Raw genomic sequence first — 18,758 nt, 5'->3', positions numbered from 1 at the left:
AAGGTGGAGGGATCAGTGGAGCCCGGGAAGTCAAGGCTTCAGAGACTTGTGATCGCGCTACTGCACTCCAGCCTGGGTGAGAGTGAGACCCTGTCTCAAATAAATAAATAAATAAATAATTTAAAAATGAAATTACATCTGACATAAATAAGCAAACCCACAAATTGCACAGGTATTATATGTGACATTGGGCCTAGGGCTTAAAACGTGTGGCCTTTCAGGATTCTAGGAGAAGTTTGGTGAACAAAGTCCATCTTCTGGGAACATAAAAGAATAAAGAATGCTTATATAAATGGAGCCATAAGCCATGTTCATATACTGAAAGTTGTAATGCTGGAAAGATGTCAGTTCTCCTCAAATTAACCTACAGATTCAGTGTAGCCCCAAGCAAAACTGCAAGTGTTTACAGAAATTGATGAGCCAGATTTAAAGTTTATATATAAACAAAATGCCAAGAGAAATCAACACATACTTGAATACGGAAAGACAGGAATAGGGAGATGACTTGATCTAGCAAATATAAAGACTTCTTATGAAACTATAGTAATGAAGACAGAGGAGTACTGGTGCACAGATATGACAGAATACAGAAACCAGACTCAGAACTATGAACAAATGGACATTTGTTGAATAACAAAGGCAGATCTGTTTGCAGTTCATAAGCGTGATGATTGGGTTTTCACACTCATGTGTGGGATGAGCCTTTCTCAAACCTGGTAAGGTCTGCCTGTTACCAGTCCGACATAAGAAAAAAATAAAATAAAATGACAAAGAACTTCAGAGCAGTGAGGGAGACAAACTTCAATAAATGGTGTTGGAAAAGTATGGTATGTGATATTGTGAGATACATATTTGGTCTTCCCATTTCCTGGCATACAACTCCTAAAATCCTTAGACTCTCCCAAGTGATATATTTTTGTGTGCTAATGAGTTGACTGATGGCTGGCAGCTCCTAGGTAGCTTCAGAAGGGAGCTAGTCACCAGAAAGACCAAGGCAGGATTAGAGGGGTGGGATTTTCGGCTCCCCCCCGCCAACCTCCAGGGAGGGGACAGGGGCTGAAGGCTAAGTTGATCACCAATGGCCAGTGGTTTAATCAATCATGCCTATGTAGTGAAGCCTCCATAAAAACCCAAAAGGACAGGGTTCAGATGACCTTGTGGACAGCTGAATGGAGGTTCCTGGAGGGTGGAACACTGGGGAGGAGCTTGGGGAGGACCTGGAAGTTCCGCCCCCTTCCCTCATATCTCACCCTCTGCAGCTCTTCATCTAGTGTTCATTGGTATCCTTTCTAATATACTTTATAATAAACTAGCAACCATAAGTAAGTGTTTCCCTGAGTTCTGTGAGCCACTCTAGCAAATTAACTGAACCTAAGTAGGAGGTCCTGGGAACCCTAATTCATAGCTGGTTGATCAGCAGCACAAGTAAAACAGCCTGGGGCTTGCAACTGGCCTCCAAAGTCGGGGGCAGGGGCAGTTTTGGGGACTGAGTCCTCAACCTGTGGGACCTGACACCAACTCCAGGTTGAAAGTGTGAGAAGTGAATTAGATTAGAGTGCACCCACTGGTGTCAGCTGCAGAATAGACTGTTTGCTTGGTGTGTGGGGGAAAGCTCCATACATTTGGTCACAGAAGTCTTCTGTGTTGATTGTTGAGTGAGAGAACAGAAAAAACAGAAACCCTTTGGGTTCTCCCCACCATATCTTCAAACAACTGAAGTAGGATGCCTGTCTCATGGCTTGCACAAAAATCAATTCCAGTTGAATTATATATCTATGAAGGTTTTATTTTTTTATTTATTTATTTTATTTTTTTGAGACAGAGTCTTGCTCTGTCACCCAGGCTGGAGTGCAGTGGTACAATCTCAGCTCACTGCAACCTCCACCTCCTGGGTTCAAGCAATTCTCCTGCCTCAGCCTCCCATGTAACTGGAATCACAGGTGCGCACTATCATGTGCAGCTAATTTTTATATTTTTAGTAGAGATGATGGGGTTTTGCCATGTTGGCAAGGCTGGTCTGGAACTCCTGGCCTCAAGCAGTCCACCCTCCTTGGCCTCCCAAAGTGTTGGGATTACAGGTGTGAGCCACCTCACCCAGCCACCATGAAGCTTTTTTTTTTTTTCTTTTTTTTTTTTGAGACGGAGTCTTGCTCTGTCATCCAGGCTCGCGTGCAGTGGCGTGATCTTGGCTCACTGCAACCTCCGTCTCCTGGGTTCAAGCGATTCTCCTGCCTCAGCCTTCTGAGTAGCTGGGACTACAGGCATGCACCACCATGCCCAGCTAATTTTTTTTATTTTTAGTAGAGACGGGGCTTAGCCATGCTGGCCAGGCTGGTCTTGAATTCCTGACCTCAAGTGATCCGCCCACCTCGGCCTCCCAAAGTGCTGAGATTACAGGCGTAAGCCACCACACTGGCCCACTATGAAGCTTTTATAAGGCATCATATGAGAATATGTTTATGATCTATGGCAATGTTTCTGAAACATGGGGACTTCTGGCAATGTCTGAAGACATTTTTGGTTGTCACAACTAGGTTGGAAGGGAGTTGCTACTGTTATCTGGTGGGTAGAGGCCAGGGATGCTGCTAAACATCCTATAATGCACAGGACAGCCCCTCTCAACAAAGAATCATCTGACCCAAAATGTCATCAGTGCTAGGTGGAGAAACCCTGGTCTAGGATTAGAAAAATAAATCTTAAACATGACATTAAAAAGCACTATCCCTCTCGGGAGGCAGAGGTTGCAGTGAGCCGAGATAGCGCCACTGCACTCCAGCCTGGGTGACAGAGGGAGACTCCATCTCAAAAACAAAAAAGGACTGTGCCTGTTGAGTTTGATTCCTATGTTGGACAACATTAAAATTAAGTGTCCACCAAAAGATACCACCACCCAGGGAATGAAAACACAAGGCAAACAGTGGGAGATCTCGGCCGGGCGCGGTGGCTCACGCTTGTAATCCCAGCACTTTGGGAGGCCGAGGCGGGCGGATCACGAGGTCAGGAGATCGAGACCACGGTGAAACCCCGTCTCTACTAAAAATACAAAAAAATTAGCCGGGCGTGGTGGCGGGCGCCTGTAGTCCCAGCTACTCGGAGAGGCTGAGGCAGGAGAATGGCGTGAACCCGGGAGGCGGAGCTTGCAGTGTTCCGAGATTGCGTCACTGCACTCCAGCCTGGGTGACAGAGCGAGACTCCGTCTCAAAAAAAAAAAAAAAAAAAAAAACAGTGGGAGATCTCCACAACACACAGAGCCAGCAGAGGGCTCATTCTTAGAAGATAGATAAGGAAAAATGCAAACGACCCAACAGAAGAATGTTCTAGAGACCTGGACCCCTGTGGCACAAAAGAGAAAAACACTGGCCAATAGACATAAAAAAGGTACTCAGTACCATTGTAAACAGGAAATGTTGATTAAAATCACAATTAGATACAGAATTCAAGGTTTGACAATTCCAAGTGTTGGAAAGAATGTGAAGCCCCCAAACACTGCTGGGGGAAGGATGTGAATTGGTATTAACTGGCCAGGCGCGGTGGCTCACGCCTGTAATCCCGGCACTTTGTGAGGCTGAGGCGGGCGGATCACGAGGTCAGGAGTTCGAGACCAGCCTGGCCAATATGGTGAAACCCCATCTCTACCAAAAATACAAAAATTAGCCAGGTATGGTGGCGTGCGCCTGTAGTCCCAGCTACTCAGGAGGCTGAGGCAGGAGAATTGCTTGAAGCTGGGAAGCAGAGGTTGCAGTGAGCTGAGATCATGCCACTGCACTCCAGCCTGGGCAACAAGAGTGAAATTCCGGGCCGGGCGCGGTGGCTCACGCTTGTAATCCCAACACTTTGGGAGGCCGAGGCGGGCGGATCACGAGGTCAGGAGATCGAGACCACGGTGAAACCCCGTCTCTACTAAAAATACAAAAAACTTAGCCGGGCGTGGTGGCGGGCGCCTGTAGTCCCAGCTACTCAGAGAGGCTGAGGCAGGAGAATGGCGTGAACCCGGGAGGCGGAGCTTGCAGTGAGCAGAGATTGCGCCACTGCACTCCAGCCTGGGCGACAGAGCGAGACTCCGTCTCAAAAAAAAAAAAAAAAAAAAAAAGAGTGAAATTCCGTCTCAAAAAAAAAAAAAATTTGGTATTAACCTCTTTCGAAAAACCTTTGGTATTACTATGTCTGGTAAAGCTGAATATACCATGCTGTGTAGCACAGAAATCCCACTTCTAGGTAAACACTCTGTAGTAATGCAAGTTTATGTATATCAGGAAGTATATACAAGAATATTCATGACAGTGTTGTTTAAAATGGCCTGGACTTGGGACCGTCACAATGCCCTTGAACAGATCAATAATCTGTTAATATCCCTCTATCTATATACACACACATATATACATAATGCACACATATATATGTATGAATATATGAAATATATGTACTTTTTTTCAAGAATAGAATACCATACAGCTATGAAAATGAACATGTGGTAAAATTCAGAAATACACTGTACAAAAAAGTGCAGTGCACAATTCCATTTACATAAAGTACATTCCAAAAAACAGGCAAAACTATAGTATTTCGAGTCTTGCATGTAAGTAATAAACTATCCAGAAAAGCAACGATGAGATTCCCCCAAAAAACACAGGCTAGTGGGGGACAAAGGGACAGTTAAGATTAGGAGGGAAAGGAGACGCATCTGGCATGTGGCTCGGTTCTGTTTGCTGACCTGAATGGTGGTTGGATGGACTTTGTCTTAGTGATAAACCATTGTGCTGTAGATTTTTGTTTCGTGCATTTCTGCATGTATGCTATATTTCACAAATTAAGAATTAGTGTTTTATTAAATTTTTTTCAAGATAAACTCTTCAGACAGGATTTAATAATACTGATTAGGTTATAGGCTGATTGCGTTCCAAGGCGATAAACTTGGGCGTTCCTAAATCACTTTAGTGTCTGTAATTGAATTTGTTTCTCCTGAGAGTGGAGCTGTGCGATGAGGAGGCCTGAAACCAAAGAGGCGGGGCCGAAGGAGGGGGTGTGGCTTCCTGCTTCCTGGGACAGGTAAGCAGCGAGGAAGCTGGAATTCTGCTCCTGGAGCTCAGAGTAAAGCTCCCCGCGCCGTGCTAGGGCTCCTAACTTGCTTCTGAGTTCTATCTAAGCAGGTGGGCCTCTTGCACTCTGTGAGGCCCCAACGACTGTAGTCTAAAGGAGGTGAGGGTTCCATCTGTTTTGTGGAAATTTCTCTCAGTAAACTAATGCATGGCAGTGATTCCAGGTAAGAGGTGAACCAGACGTTTGGCGGCGTTTGGATGGCTAGTTGTTAAGGAAGATGGCTGAGGGGCAAATGAGAGGAGGCTGTGTGGGAAGCACAGCTGAAGTGGGTAGGACTCTTTAGATCTGGGGTTCTTAGTGGAACTAAACATGTTGGGATAGGTCAGGGCCTTTCTTCACTCATGTATTCATTCATCGAGTATTTATTAAGCATCTACGTCAAGCACAATTTGACATGTTGAGAAACAGCAGTCAAGGAATCCTCATGTAACCCATGAGGAGCTTACATCCAAGTGTGGTAAGATAGAAAACAGACCAAATGTAAAATGGCCGGGAGCGGTGGCTCACGCCTATAATCCCAGCACTTTGGGAGGCCGAGGCGGGCGGATCGCGAGGTCAGGAGATTGAGATCATCCTGGCTAACACGGTGAAACCCCGTCTCTACTAAAAATACAAAAAATTAGCCGGTGTGTCGGCATACGCCTGTAGTCCCAGCTACTCGGGAGGCTGAGGCAGGAGAATCGCTTGAACCCGGGAGGCAGAGATTGCAGTGAGCCAAGATCGCGCCACTACGCTCCAGCCTGGGCGACAGAGCGAGGCTCCGTCTCAAAAAAAAAAAAAAAAAAAAATCAGACCAAATGTAAACATTAAATTGTGAGGTTGTTGCTACTCAAAGCGTAGTCTGGGTATGAGCAGTGTCAACATTGCTAGGGAGCTCGGTAGAAATGCAGAATGAGAACCAGGGTCTTTTTTTTCTTTGAGGTGGAGTCTCCTCTGTTGCCCAGGCTGGAGTGCAGTGTCGCCATTTTGGCTCACTGCAACCTCCGCCTCCCAGGTTCAAGCGATTTTCCTGCCTGAGCCTCCCAAGTAGCTAGGACTACAGGCACACCACCATGCCCAGCTAATTTTTGTATTTTTAGTAGAGATGAGGTTTCACCATGTTGGCCAGGCTGGTCTTAAACTTCGACCTCCAGTGATCCGCCCACCTCGGCCTCCCAAAGTGCTGGGATTTCAGGCGTGAGCCACCACACCCAGCCAAGAGAAGCAGCATCTTAACATCTCAGGTGGGCCCAGTGGCTCACGTCTGTAATCCCAGCGCTTTGGGAAGCCAAGATGAGTGGATTGTTTGAGTCCAGCAGATCCAGACCAGCCTGGGCAACATGGCAAAACCCCATCTCTACTAAAAATACAAAAAATGAACCGGGCGTGGTCACGTGCGCCTGTGGTCCCAGATACTCAGGTGGCTGAGGTGGGAGTAATTGAGTAATAGATTACTTCAGCCCAGGAGGTCAAGGCTGCAGTGAGCCGTGATTGTGCCACTGCACTCCGGCCTGAGCAACAGCGCAAGACCCTGTCTCAGAACCCCCAAGATATCTCAGTATCGTAAAGCGCTCTATTAGGGAATGGTGATGTCCTGGAGGAAAATCAAACAGGGAAGGGGCAGAGGGTGTCCCATGGGGAGGGTAGTCAAAACTCTGAGAAGGTGACCTTTCCAGCTAAGACCAGGGAGGCAAGGGGGCTTCCGGTGTGGGTGCAGAGGTAAAGAGCTTTGCAGGGTTAGGGACGGGGAGGACCTGAGGCCAGGGTGTGCCTCTCTGCTGCCTTCCAGCTGGGAAACGAGTGTGGCTGGAGAGGACGGTAGTCAGAGAAACTGGAGGCCTCAGGACAGGGAGTGACCCACAGTGTCAGGCCTTGTAGGCACCGTGGGAATCTGGGCTTCCTTCTGAGGGAGGGATGGAGGAGCTTTCTAATGGTTTCTTTGTTGTTTGTTTTGGGATGGAGTCTCGCTCTGTCGCCTCCACCTCCTGGGTTCAAGCGATTCTCCCGCCTCAGCCTTCTGAGTAGCTGGGATTACAGGCGCCTGCCACCACGCCCGGCTGAGGTGGGAGTAATTGAGTAATAGATTACTTCAGCCCAGTATTTTTAGTAGAGACGGGGTTTCACCATGTTGGCCAGTCTTCAACTCCTGACCTCAGGTGATCCGCCCACCTTGGCCTCCCAAAATGCTGGGATAAAAAGGCATGAGCCACCGCCCCCGGCCCTCTGATGGTTTTGAGCAGAGGATTTTGAGCTCTCTACTGGTTTTGAGATAGCCAGGATGACATCACATTAAAATGGTTATCCTGGCAGCTGGTTTGGAAATAGGGTCATTGAGCAGGTGCTGGAAGACCAGTGAAGGGTGACTGCCCTGATCCAGGGGACATGTGGCACCCTGGCCCAGACAAGAGAAGTTTAAGTAGAATTGGTCAGATTCTGGACGAGTTTTGAAAATAGAGCAGTTGGCATGACCTGCTGATGGTGCTGGCTGTGAGGTGTGGAGTAGTGGGTGTCTCCCAGGAGTCTGAGGCTTCAGTGAGCCGTGATCATGCCATTGCACTCCAGCCTGAGTGACCCTGACTCAAAAAAAAAAAAGAAAAGAAAAGAAAGAAATTAGTAAAATAAAATGGAGGCGAGTTCTCAGAATAAGACTGCTAGTAAAATATTTAATGCTACTCGTCCTCATTCCTGCATCTTAATGAGAACATTAATAGCTACAAGTCACTGGCCACTTGCTGCATCCCCAGCGCTTCAGTTGTAATCACTGTCTTAGTCCCCACAACACCTATAAGGTTGATACCAATCTCAGAGATGAAAAGCATTCTGAGCTACAGAGTATGACTGAGCAAGCAGGCTCTGAACCCTCTCTCCCTGGGTTTAAATCCTGCCTGTACTCTTTGGCTGTGTGTGACCTTAAGTAAGCAACCCAAATTCTCTGTGACTCAGTTTCTTCATTTGTTAAAAAAAAAAAAGGAATAATCATAGTTTGGGATTTTAACACAATAAATAGCATCTTCCTCTGTTTTTTCACCTCAGCTATTAGATTTAAAATAGATGGAATGTGAGTGACCTGGGAATATGTTTAATTATCTCTCTATTATTTCTTTCTTGGCATAGCATAAGCACAGGATTAGCTTGTTCTGTTTTTGTAGAATTTATGAATGATTTTATATTAATTTAGTTGCTTGTCTATTTTCTTGAAACAACTTGTTTTTCTTTTTTTTTATCACACAAGTGATTGTATTTTTGGCAAAAATTCAGAACAGTTAAGTAAGACTAAAATTATCTAAATTCCCCCTAAACCTGGGGTAACCACTGATAAATCACATGCCTATCTATATGTGTTATATATATTATATATAGATCCTCAAATGTACACAGTGTTTTAAGGCTCATTTTCTTAGTCCATTATATTTCATGATTCTCAGTCTATGTCAAAAATATTTTCAACATCAGTGACTATGTAGTACTTACAGTATATTACATAACATAATCTCCCCTAGAAATTGGAGTCTGAACTTTTTTTTAGGACACACAAGAAAATCACAGCAAAATAATACATTTAACAGAAAGCTTCCCTCCATTTTCCCTAACAGATTCGTCTGTAATCAATATAATGGAAAATTCTAAGACTTCTGACTCTTTTCAACATGAACTGGAGGATTATATTAGAAAGCAAAAAGCCAGAGGATTGCAACCAACGCTTTGCTTTACAAAGGTGAGGGAGGACTCCGCGTGCCAAGAAAGGGGCCCCACTGAGCCTCGGGGGCCAGAGCAGCAGGGACTCCCTTTCTGGAGGCCCCACGTGTTCCCCGCTTCCTTGGAAAGACTGAGGTCCGTGGAAAGCCGGGTACGTCCCTGGCCTAAAGTTTCTCGTGCCCCACGAAGACTGGAATCTGTAAGCCACACTCAAAATAATCAGGACCATTTCTTCAAACACCGCTGGCTTCCAAGCCCATCTGGGCAGGGAGAGAACACAGGCGTCCACGGAGCGCACAGCAGGGAAAGTTCCTGTTGCCTCTTCTGGGAGCCCCGAGGCAGCGCCCAGCAGGCGGGCCGTGGGGACGGAGGCCTGAGGAGGAGGCACGGGGACGTGGGAGGATGGAGAGCGGCCGGGGAGGAGCAAGCAGAGCCCAAGAGGAAGCACCGCTCGAAGGGAGACTCACACAAAGGGAACAGGGGCAGGAGAAAGGCCGAGGGGGCGCCAGGCAGTGCAGAGAGGCCCAGACGCAGCAAGAAGAATCACCAGGGTGGGGATGCCGCAAAAGAGGCGAGAAGGTCCGGGAGAGAGAAGAAGGGGCCAGGCAGGGAAGGCCCAGAGGAGAGGGACCTGTGGGATGAAGCCATCCTCGGCAGTTGTTACTGATGACTGGGGACTGGGGGCCCCAGTATTAAATCATTTGAATCCACTGGAAAGGATGGATTAGATAACACTGAAGCAGTTAAATGGCCACCCACTTGGAAGAAAATAAAATCTAATCGTCACCTCACACTCTATTCAAATATTAAAACCCAGATGGTTTACAGATATATGTGTAAAAACTAAAATATAAAAATATTCAAAGAAAATATGGGAAAAGTATTTTTAATCTTGAAGTGTGGATGGCCTTCCTAAATAAGACACAAGCCAGAAACCATCAAAGAAAAATTAATAGATGTAACTGCCGAGATATTTTAAATTTGTGTAAAGTAGAATATTTTGTTGTAAAATTTGTAAAATGGCAATTTTAAAAATAAAGCATTGTATGTGTGCATCGAACAGCTCTGAAAGATACACAATACACTGATAACTGTGGGTTCTGGGATCAGAGAACTGAGTGGGTAGGGAACGGGTTGCAGTTGACTAACCTTTTTGTTGTTGTTGTTGTTGTTGTTGTTGTTGTTGTTGTTGTTGTTGTTGTTGTTGTTGTTGAGATGGCGTTTTGCTCTGTCGCCCAGGCTGGAGTGCAATGGTACGATCTCAGCTCACTGCAACGCCCGCCTCCTGGGTTCAAGTGATTCTCCTGCCTCAGTCTCCTGAGTAGCTGGGATTACAGGTGCATGCCACCATGACCGGCTAATTTTTGTATTTTTAGTAGAGACGGGGTTTCACCATGTTGATCAGGATGGTCTCAAACTCCTGACCTCGGGATCCGCCTGCCTTGGCCTCCCAGAGTGCTGGGATTACAGGTGTGAGCCACTGCGCCCGGCCTTCTAATAAATACTTTTAAAGACAAGCAACAAGTTGGGGAAATTTTTATTTGCCTCACTGTGAATATCCCTGTGCAAGTTATGAAATTATTGCCTCTGAGCTCCAAGCAGTCTTTTTGCTCTGCAAATCAGGACCTTAAAGGACGCCTCTGGTTTGCCAGCTGGCTTGATGCTAGTCTCTGCCAGTAGAGGGCGCTGGAGGGTCATTGTGAAGTGGCAGGTGGAAAAAATACTTTGCCTAAATTGGCACTTTTCTGTGGTGGGGGGGGCGGTGTGTGTGTGTCCATCCGTCCTCATCCGTGTCCGTGTCCTATGTCCTCTAACAAATTTCTTTGTCCCCGGTGGGCTGTGTGACCTGGTTTTCTCTGCAGAGGTCTGAATCTCAGTAGTGGGGGACAGACCCTCTTCCAAGTTTCTCAGTTCCTTGTTCACCATCCCTCCACCCCATAGATAGGGCTTAGAGCGCCGGCACACTACCACCTGCAGATCAAATCCAGCTTTTTTACTGCCCTCAATCTGAGAAGATTTTACACTGGAACCTCAACTAGGCAAAATGTTATCCCAGCAAAATGGATCCCATTCTTTTCATTAATAGGACCTTATTCCAAAACGTGTACTCATTATTTTATTTTGAATTTCATCTATAAAAAAAGTGGACATTTGCTTCTGTGTTGTTATATGAGGACCTACCTAATGTCTTTGATTGTGCCTCTTGCCTACAAAGCCTAAAATATTGCCTATCTGGCCCTTTATAGAAAAAGTTTGTCAGCCCCTGCCTTATAGTCCTCTTGAACCACTTACGATAGTTAACCGTCTTTTATCAGCCAAGAATTCTTGGCCTGGCGCGGTGGCTCACACCTGTAATCCCAACATTTTGGGAGGCCGAGGCAGGCAGATCACCTGAGGTCGGGAGTTAGAGACCAGCCTGGCCAACATGGTGAAATTCCGTCTCTACTGAAAAAAAAAAAAAAAATTAGACAAGTGTGGTGGCGGGTGCCTGTAATCCCACCTTCTCAGGAGGCTGAGGCAGGAGAATGGCTTGAACCTGGGAGGCAGAGGTTGCAGCGAGCCAAGATCACGCCATTGCACTTCAGGCTGGGTGACACAGTGAGACTCCATCTCAAAAAAAAAAAAAATTCTTTTCCAGGCTGGGCACTGTGGCTCATGCCTGTAATCCCACTACTTTGGGAGGCCAAGGCAGGCAGATCACTTGAGGTCAGGAGTTCAAGACCAGCCTGGCCAACATGGTGAAACCCTGTCTCTACTAAAAATACAAAAATCAGCCAGGCATGGTGGCACACGCCTGTAATCCCAGCTATTCGAGAGGCTGAGGCACGAGAATCGCTTGAACCAGGGAAGCAGAGGTTGCAGTGAGCTGAGATCGCTCCACTGCACTCCAGCCTGGGTGACAGAGCAAGAATCTAACTCAAAAAAAAAAAAAAAAAAAGAATTCTTTTCTGTTTGTTTGAGACAGGGTCTCCCTCTGTCACCCAGGCTGGAGTGCAGTGTTGAAATCATAGTTCACTGCAGCCTCCAGCTCCTGGCCTCAAGTCATCCTCCCACCTCAGCCTCCCAGGTAGCTAGGACTACAGGTATACACCATCACCCCCAACTAATTTTTAAACATTTTTTATAAAGTTGGGAGTGTCATCATGTTGCCCAGGCTGGTGCTGAGCTCCTGGCCTCAAGCAATCCTCCTGCCTTGGCCTCCCAAAGTGCTGGGATTACAGGCATGAGGCTCCACACCCAACAACATTCATAATTCTTTTTTTTTGAGGGTGGGGGGTGGAGCCTCGCTCTGTTGCCCAAGCTAAAGTGCAGTGGAAAAAGGAGGGTCTGGAGGGAGGGATGGCTCCTGCCCTTGTCCAGGGAGTTGGGCAGGCATGTGTCTGGGCTGAGTTCTGGCTTCCTTGTCCCACAGGTGGCTCAAGCTGCCTGACCTGCTGGACAGAGTTCTCTTCCTCCCAGGTAGGTGTCTAGAGCAGAATTGGCCAGTGTTGCTGCTAGTTCTGATTCAGGTAGAGCGGGACCCACCTCCTGGGTCCCCTGATTCACAGGATACAGATACAAGTGTCTGTGTACATTGGGTATAAGGTTACTAAACGGTGGCAGGATGCCTCTGCTTGGGTTGTCCTTAAGGCAGGAATAGTGAGAAGCAACCCTGGAGCTGGAATAAGGGGGTGGGGGTAGGGAGATGCTCTGCCTGCCTTTTGGAAGTAGCCTCTGAGAACATAAAGGAAAACAAATTCTGTTTTTCCTGTACTCTAACAGCATGAAATATTTCTGTGACCTCAGATGTGTGGGAGCTTTTCCCCACATGTCAGTCCTCCAGGAGGTGACACCAGCTGGGTGTTCACTAATTAAATTCAATTCTTTGGGGTTTTTTGTTTTTGTTTTTGTTCATTTTTGATACAGAGTCTCGCTCTATCACCCAGGCTGGAGTGCAGTGGCACCATCTCAGCTCACTGCAACCTCCACCTCCTGGGTTCAAGTGATTCTCATGCCTCAGTCTCCCGAGTAGCTGGGATTACAGGTGCCTGCCACCATGCCTGGCGAATTTTTGTATTTTTAGTAGAGACGGGGTTTCACCATGTTGGCCAGGCTGGTCTTGAACTCCTGACCTCAAGTGATCCAGCCACCTTGGCCTCCCAGAGTGCTGGGATTACAGGCATGAGCTATCACGCCCAGCCTTAAATTCAATTCTGACACTACTTACCTGAGAAAGTGTCAGATCTCATAGGTTGAGGGCTCAGTCCCACAAGACTGTCTCCCATTTCTGATGCCAATCACAAGCCCCATGTTGTTTTACCTGTGCTTCCGAACAAGTGGCTAGAAATTGGGGTTCTTAAGCCCACCTCCTTGAGTTTAATTAATTTGCTAGAGTGGCTCACAGAACTCAGGGAAAAACTTCCTTACGTTTACTGCTTTATTATAAAGGAGATTACAAAGGATATAGATGAAGAGATGCATGGGGTGAGGTTTGGGGGAAGAGGCTTGGAGCTTCCACATCCTCCCTGGTGTGCCAGCTTCCAGGAACCTCCACGTGTTCAGCTGTCCAGAAGTTCTCCAAGCCCTGTCCTTTTGGGTTTTTTTGTTTGTTTGTTTGTTTTGAGACAGAGTCTCGCTCTGTCGCCCAGGCTGGAGTGCAGTGGCACAATCTCGGCTCACTGCAAGCTCCGCCTCCCGGGTTCACGCCATTCTCCTGCCTCAGCCTCTCAGAGTAGCTGGGACTACAGGTGCCCGCCACCACGCCCGGCTAATTTTTTTTTTGTATTTTTATTAGAGACGGGGTTTCACCGTGGTCTCGATCTCCTGACCTCGTGATCCGCCCACCTCGGCCTCCCAAAGTGCTGGGATTACAAGCGTGAGCCACCGCGCCCGGTAAGGGTTTTTTTTGTTTTGTTTTGTTTTGTTTGGAGTCTCGCTCTGTTGCCTTCTTGGCTCACCGCAACCACTGCCTCTCAGGTTCAAGCGATTCTCATGCCTCAGCCTCCCTAGTAGCTGGGACTACAGGCACATGCCACCATGCCAGGCTAATTTTTGTGTTTTTAGTAGAGATGGGGTTTCACTATGTTGGCCAGGCTGTTCTCAAGCTCCTGACCTCGTGATCTGCCTGCTTCAGCCTCCCAAAGTGCTGGGATTACAGGCATAAGCCACCACGCCTGCTTTTGGGTTTTTATGGAGGCTTCACTACTTAGGTGTGATTGATTAGATCATTGGCCATTTGGTGATCAACTCAACCTTCTGCCCCTCTCCCTCCCTAGAGGTTGCAGGGTGGGGCTTAAATTTTTAGTCCCAACCCTCTCATCCTGTCTTGGTCTTTCTGTGACCAGCACCATTCAGAAGCTATCCAGGAACCCCCAGCCATCAGTCAACTTAGTAGCATACAAAAAGACATCACTTTGGAGATTCCAAAGATTTTTGAAGCTATATCTCAGGAAACAGGATGAAGACCAAATATATATTTCACAAATCATACCCCTTCTTACCCCTTAACTTCCCACCACCAAGTGGCTGATTCGCCCTCGAACCTGAAAAGCTCAGAACTGGTCATTTCCCCAGTAGGTGACCAGGCCTGCCAGCCCTAGGGCTCTGACCCAATGAGCTTTGTAACATCCTAAGTGGAAGCTAGTCCAGGCCATTCAAAGGTTTACTAATACTTGTGGATCATTCTAGAACTGAAGGTCCCTCTGAAGAATCAACACTCTAGGTTGCAGGGTCCTAAGGAAAAGAGACTAGAAGGAGTAGCCACGTGCAAAATTTCACCCTGGTGCAGTTTTATTCATGGTTCAAGCAAAAACTCAGAGTGGTTTTGTTATCAGGGTAAACAAACTTGTAATTTTACTTTCCCCAGTGTTGGGAAAGCTCCTTCTGCACTGTGAATGCTGAGCCATGAGTATTAATTAGGGTGTGAATGTGTAGAACATTAAATAGACATGCAAACTTGTGTGTCATGCAAACATGCAACAATGTGTGTGCAAACACATTGACGTGCAGCTCCCATTCACAATCACAGACATGAACACTGGGAAATAAAAATAAATTACTAAGCCCCTCAACCAACTGAACAGATCCCATCTTGGCCAAGGGGACCCCAGAGAAAGCATAAAAACTAAGTTTCTAGCCATGACAGGATGCGACTTTGGACACACCTCATTGTACCACCCCACCCCACCTCTCTAACTGCCACTAGGCTTTCTTCCCTAAGGGTTAAACAAAAACCAGAAACCAGAAAAAAGATTATCTGGCTAGGCTCAGTGGCTCATGCCTGTAATCCCAGCACTTGGAGAGGCTGAGACAGGGAAGCATTGCTTGAGTCGAGGAGTTTGAAACCAGCCTGGGCAACATAGTAAGACCCCATCTCTACAAAAAAAAAATTTTTTAATTAGCTGGGCAAGGCCAGACGCAGTGGCTCATGCCTGTAATCCCAGCACTTTGGGAGGCTGAGGCGGGTGGATCACCTGAGGTCAGGAGTTTGAGACCAGCCTGACCAATATTATGAAACCCCATCTCTACTCAAAACACAAAAATTAGCCAGGCATGGTGGCATGTGCCTGTAATCCCAGCTACTCAGGAGGCTGAGACAGGAGAATCACTTGAACCCGGGAGTCAGAGGTTGCAGTGAGCCAAGATCACGCCATTGCACTCCAGCCTGGGCAACAAGAGCGAAACTCCATCTCAAAAAAAAAATTAGCCAGGCATGGTGGTACATGCCTGTAGTCTCAGCTACTCGAGAGGTCGAGGTGGGAGGATTGCTTGAGCTGGGGAGGGAGAGGCTGAGGCTGCAGAGCTGTCATTGCACCACTGTACTCCAGCCTGGGCAACAAAAAGGGACTCTGTACTGCCCGCCGCCTCCCCTCCCCGAGAAATAAAAAAAAAGATTTGCTCCACTGCTAACTTCAGCCAACTATGTGACTGGCTCTCCATTTTGCAATTTCAACACTGACCAGCATTCCTCCCTGATAAGAAACCACTGCCCACAGGAGTGGTTCTGGCCAGTCTACAGAGGCTGCACACAGAAGGCCTTCATGTCCTCTGCTTCACCTTTTGATGTATAGGGCCTAATTGTAATACATTAGGTTAACCATCTGTGACAGTTAATATTAGGTGTCAACTTGATTGGATTGAAGGATGCCTAGATGGCTGGTAAAGTCTTGTTTCTCGCTGTGTCTATGTTGCCAGAGGAGATTGACATTTGCGACAGTGGACTGGGAGAGGAAGACCAACCCTCAGTGTGGGTGGGTACCATTCAATCGGCTGCCAGCTCGGCTAGAAGGAAGCAGGTGGAAGAAGGTGGGCTAAGCTGGCTTGCTGCACCTTCTGGCTTTCACCTTCCTCCCAGGCTGGATGCTTCCTTCCACTCCTCCTGCCCTTGGACATCAGACTGCAGGTTCCTCGGCCTTTGGACCCTTGGGCTTAAACGAGTGGTTTGCCGTGGGCTCTTGGGCCTTTGGCCATAGACTGAAAACTGCACTGTTGGCTGCCCTGCTTTTGAGACTTTTGAACTCGGACTGAGCCACTACTGGCTTCCTTCTTCCTTAGCTTGCAGATGGCCTATCATGGGACTTCACCTTGTGATCATGTGAGCCAGTTCCCCCTGATAAACTCCCTTTCATATATACATATATCCTATTAGTTCTGTCCCTTTGGAGAGCCCTGACTAATACAACATCTAAAGTTGAACATAGGATGCATGTTGTGTTCATTAGCCTACTATGCCTGTGCTTCCTTTTCATGAATATTCATAGCTCCTCTTATAACCTGTTGAATATATATACGTGGCCAACCCACTCAGTGTAAATTGCTGTTTCCTTAACCCCTCCCTTGAAGTACTGCTGGCTGGAGTCCATGCTTCCTGACCTGTCAGAATGGCCACCTGCGGGCTGCAACCCTTTATGAGAAATAAAGCTCTCCTTTCTAAACTTATGAACCTCGTCATTTGTCAGGTGACAACATAGTGATATACATACACACAGCAACCTCTAGTCCATCAACCTGAAATCATCAAAGGGATTAGAATAGAACTTTGAAGGGCTTATTTAAGCACGAAGTTTGAGGATATCTACCTGGGAAGTACAGACTCCAAAGGAAGGGGGTCAGTCCTGCGAAGTGAAGAAGTTAAGGTCTCACTATCTAGACAGAAACAAAGAAGCTTAGCGGGATTACATTTTCCATACAGAGCTGGTTCATGATTACAGCAAGTTGATTGGTTTAGCTTGTTCCTTTTTAGGAAAGATATACTTAATATTTTATCTTTTGTTTATTTATTTATTTATAGAGACAGGTCTCACTCTGTTGCCCAGTCTGGAGTGTAGTGACATGATCATAGCTCACTGTAACCTTGAACTCCTGGCCTCAAGCGATCCTACCACCTCAGCCTCCCAAAATAATTGGATTACAGGCAACAGTCACCATGACTGGCTCTTAAATCCCTTTTAATCTATAGTTTCTTCTCCATTCTTTCTCTGCTTTGTTGTTAATTTTGAAATTATTTTGAGGAAACTTGATTGTTATCTGTGGTAAAAATGACTCCTCCCAAAGATATCCTCACTTTTTTAAAGAGATGGGGTTTCACTATGTTGCCCAGGCTAATCTCAAACTCCTGAACTCAAGAGATCCTCACCTCAGCCTCCCAAAGTGCTGGGATTACAGGCATGAGCTTCCGTGCACAGCTGCCTCTTGAGTAATTTAATAGTCATGGAGTATTTTGTGCCATCTGGTACAAGAAAAGAAGTTAATCTATAACAAAAGATCAGTGACTAAGAAGGGAAGGGGTCTTATCTTGGTGCCATTCAGTCTTTCACAACATTTTACAAAGAAAAAAACTTTAAAAAGGATGAATCTATAATCAGATAAGCAAAAGTTGCAGCTGTTAGCTATGTAGCTCAGTTTCCACAATCACATTTTCTTCAAGCCACAGAATAAGGTTGCAACAACTTATTTAAATTATTTATTTTCCGGCTGGGCGTGATGGCTCACGCCTGTAATCCCAGCACTTTGGGAGGCTGAGGCGGGTGGATCACAAGGTCAGGAGATCAAGACCATCCTGGCTAACACGGTGAAACCCATCTCTACTAAAAATACAGAAAATTAGCCGAGCATGATGGCGGGTGCCTGTAATTCCAGCTACTCAGGAGGCTAAGGCAGGAGAATTTCGTGAACCTGGGAGGTGGAGCTTGCAGTGAGCCGAGATTGCGCCACTGCACTCCAGCCTCGTGACAGAGCCAGACTCTGCCTCAAAAAAAAATTTATTTTCCAAGTCTCATCTGGGCCTCTATTTGTTTACCAGGCTCATTAATTGCACATTTTTTATAGCATTTATTCATTATTTGCTTTTTTTAAAAAATAGATATGAAGTTTCACTACATTAACCAGGCTGGTCTCGAACTCCTGGCCTCAAGTGATCCTCCCATCTCAGCCTCCCAAAGTGCTGGGATTACAGGTGTGAGCCACCACGCCTGGCCTATTATTTGTCTATCTCACAAGACTGTATGCTCCCTGTGGACAAAAATCTTATCTGTTTAGTTTATCAATATATGCACCATGCCTGGAATGCACAGGGCCTGGAATAGCAGAGCATGTGCTCAGTAAGCATGTGTGGGGTGGTGGGCATAGAACACACTGCATTACACGCTGACTCTGATCACACAAAATGTCCTGTGAAGTAGGTGTGATTCATATGAGAACTGTGGGACCCAGATAGGAAAGCCATTCCCCCAAGGTAGGGCACCAGTTAGTGTCCAGCCCAGGTTCCAATTTCTGTCTTGCTGATAGGCCCAGGGCCACAAGATACAGATGCTCAGCCAAGGAGGTGAGTGGGCGCTAGAATCTAGACCACTCTGCTCACCAGGTTTGAACTAAGAGCTAAGACTGCCAAACAATAAGAAAATTTCCCAAACACAAGCTGATTTTAGATCAATCTATCAGAGAATGTATTGAACTATGTAAAATAATATAAATGCATATGCACATGTGTATATAGCTATAGATATAGT

General features: G+C 46.6%; 1 long non-coding RNA gene and 1 other non-coding gene across 2 annotated transcripts; both read left to right on the top strand.

Annotated features, from left to right (window-relative positions):
- Window positions 1-643: 643 nt before the first annotated feature.
- On the top strand, window positions 644-744 carry LOC116484405 (small nucleolar RNA U13). The gene has a single exon (XR_004252573.1). It is a non-coding gene; the product is annotated as a small nucleolar RNA U13 (small nucleolar RNA).
- Window positions 745-9,370: 8,626 nt separating this feature from the next.
- LOC131381294 (uncharacterized) lies at window positions 9,371-10,484 on the top strand. The gene is made up of 2 exons (XR_009209933.1): window positions 9,371-9,954; window positions 9,988-10,484. It is a non-coding gene; the product is annotated as an uncharacterized LOC131381294 (long non-coding RNA).
- The last annotated feature ends 8,274 nt before the right edge of the window (window positions 10,485-18,758 follow it).

This window comes from Hylobates moloch, unplaced genomic scaffold (genome assembly GCF_009828535.3).
Source record: "Hylobates moloch isolate HMO894 unplaced genomic scaffold, HMol_V3 SCAFFOLD_15, whole genome shotgun sequence".
In the NCBI taxonomy this organism is placed as follows: domain Eukaryota; kingdom Metazoa; phylum Chordata; class Mammalia; order Primates; family Hylobatidae; genus Hylobates; species Hylobates moloch.
The sequence above is the reverse complement of the archived record's forward strand: the minus strand, read 5'-3'. Positions and strand labels throughout refer to the sequence as shown.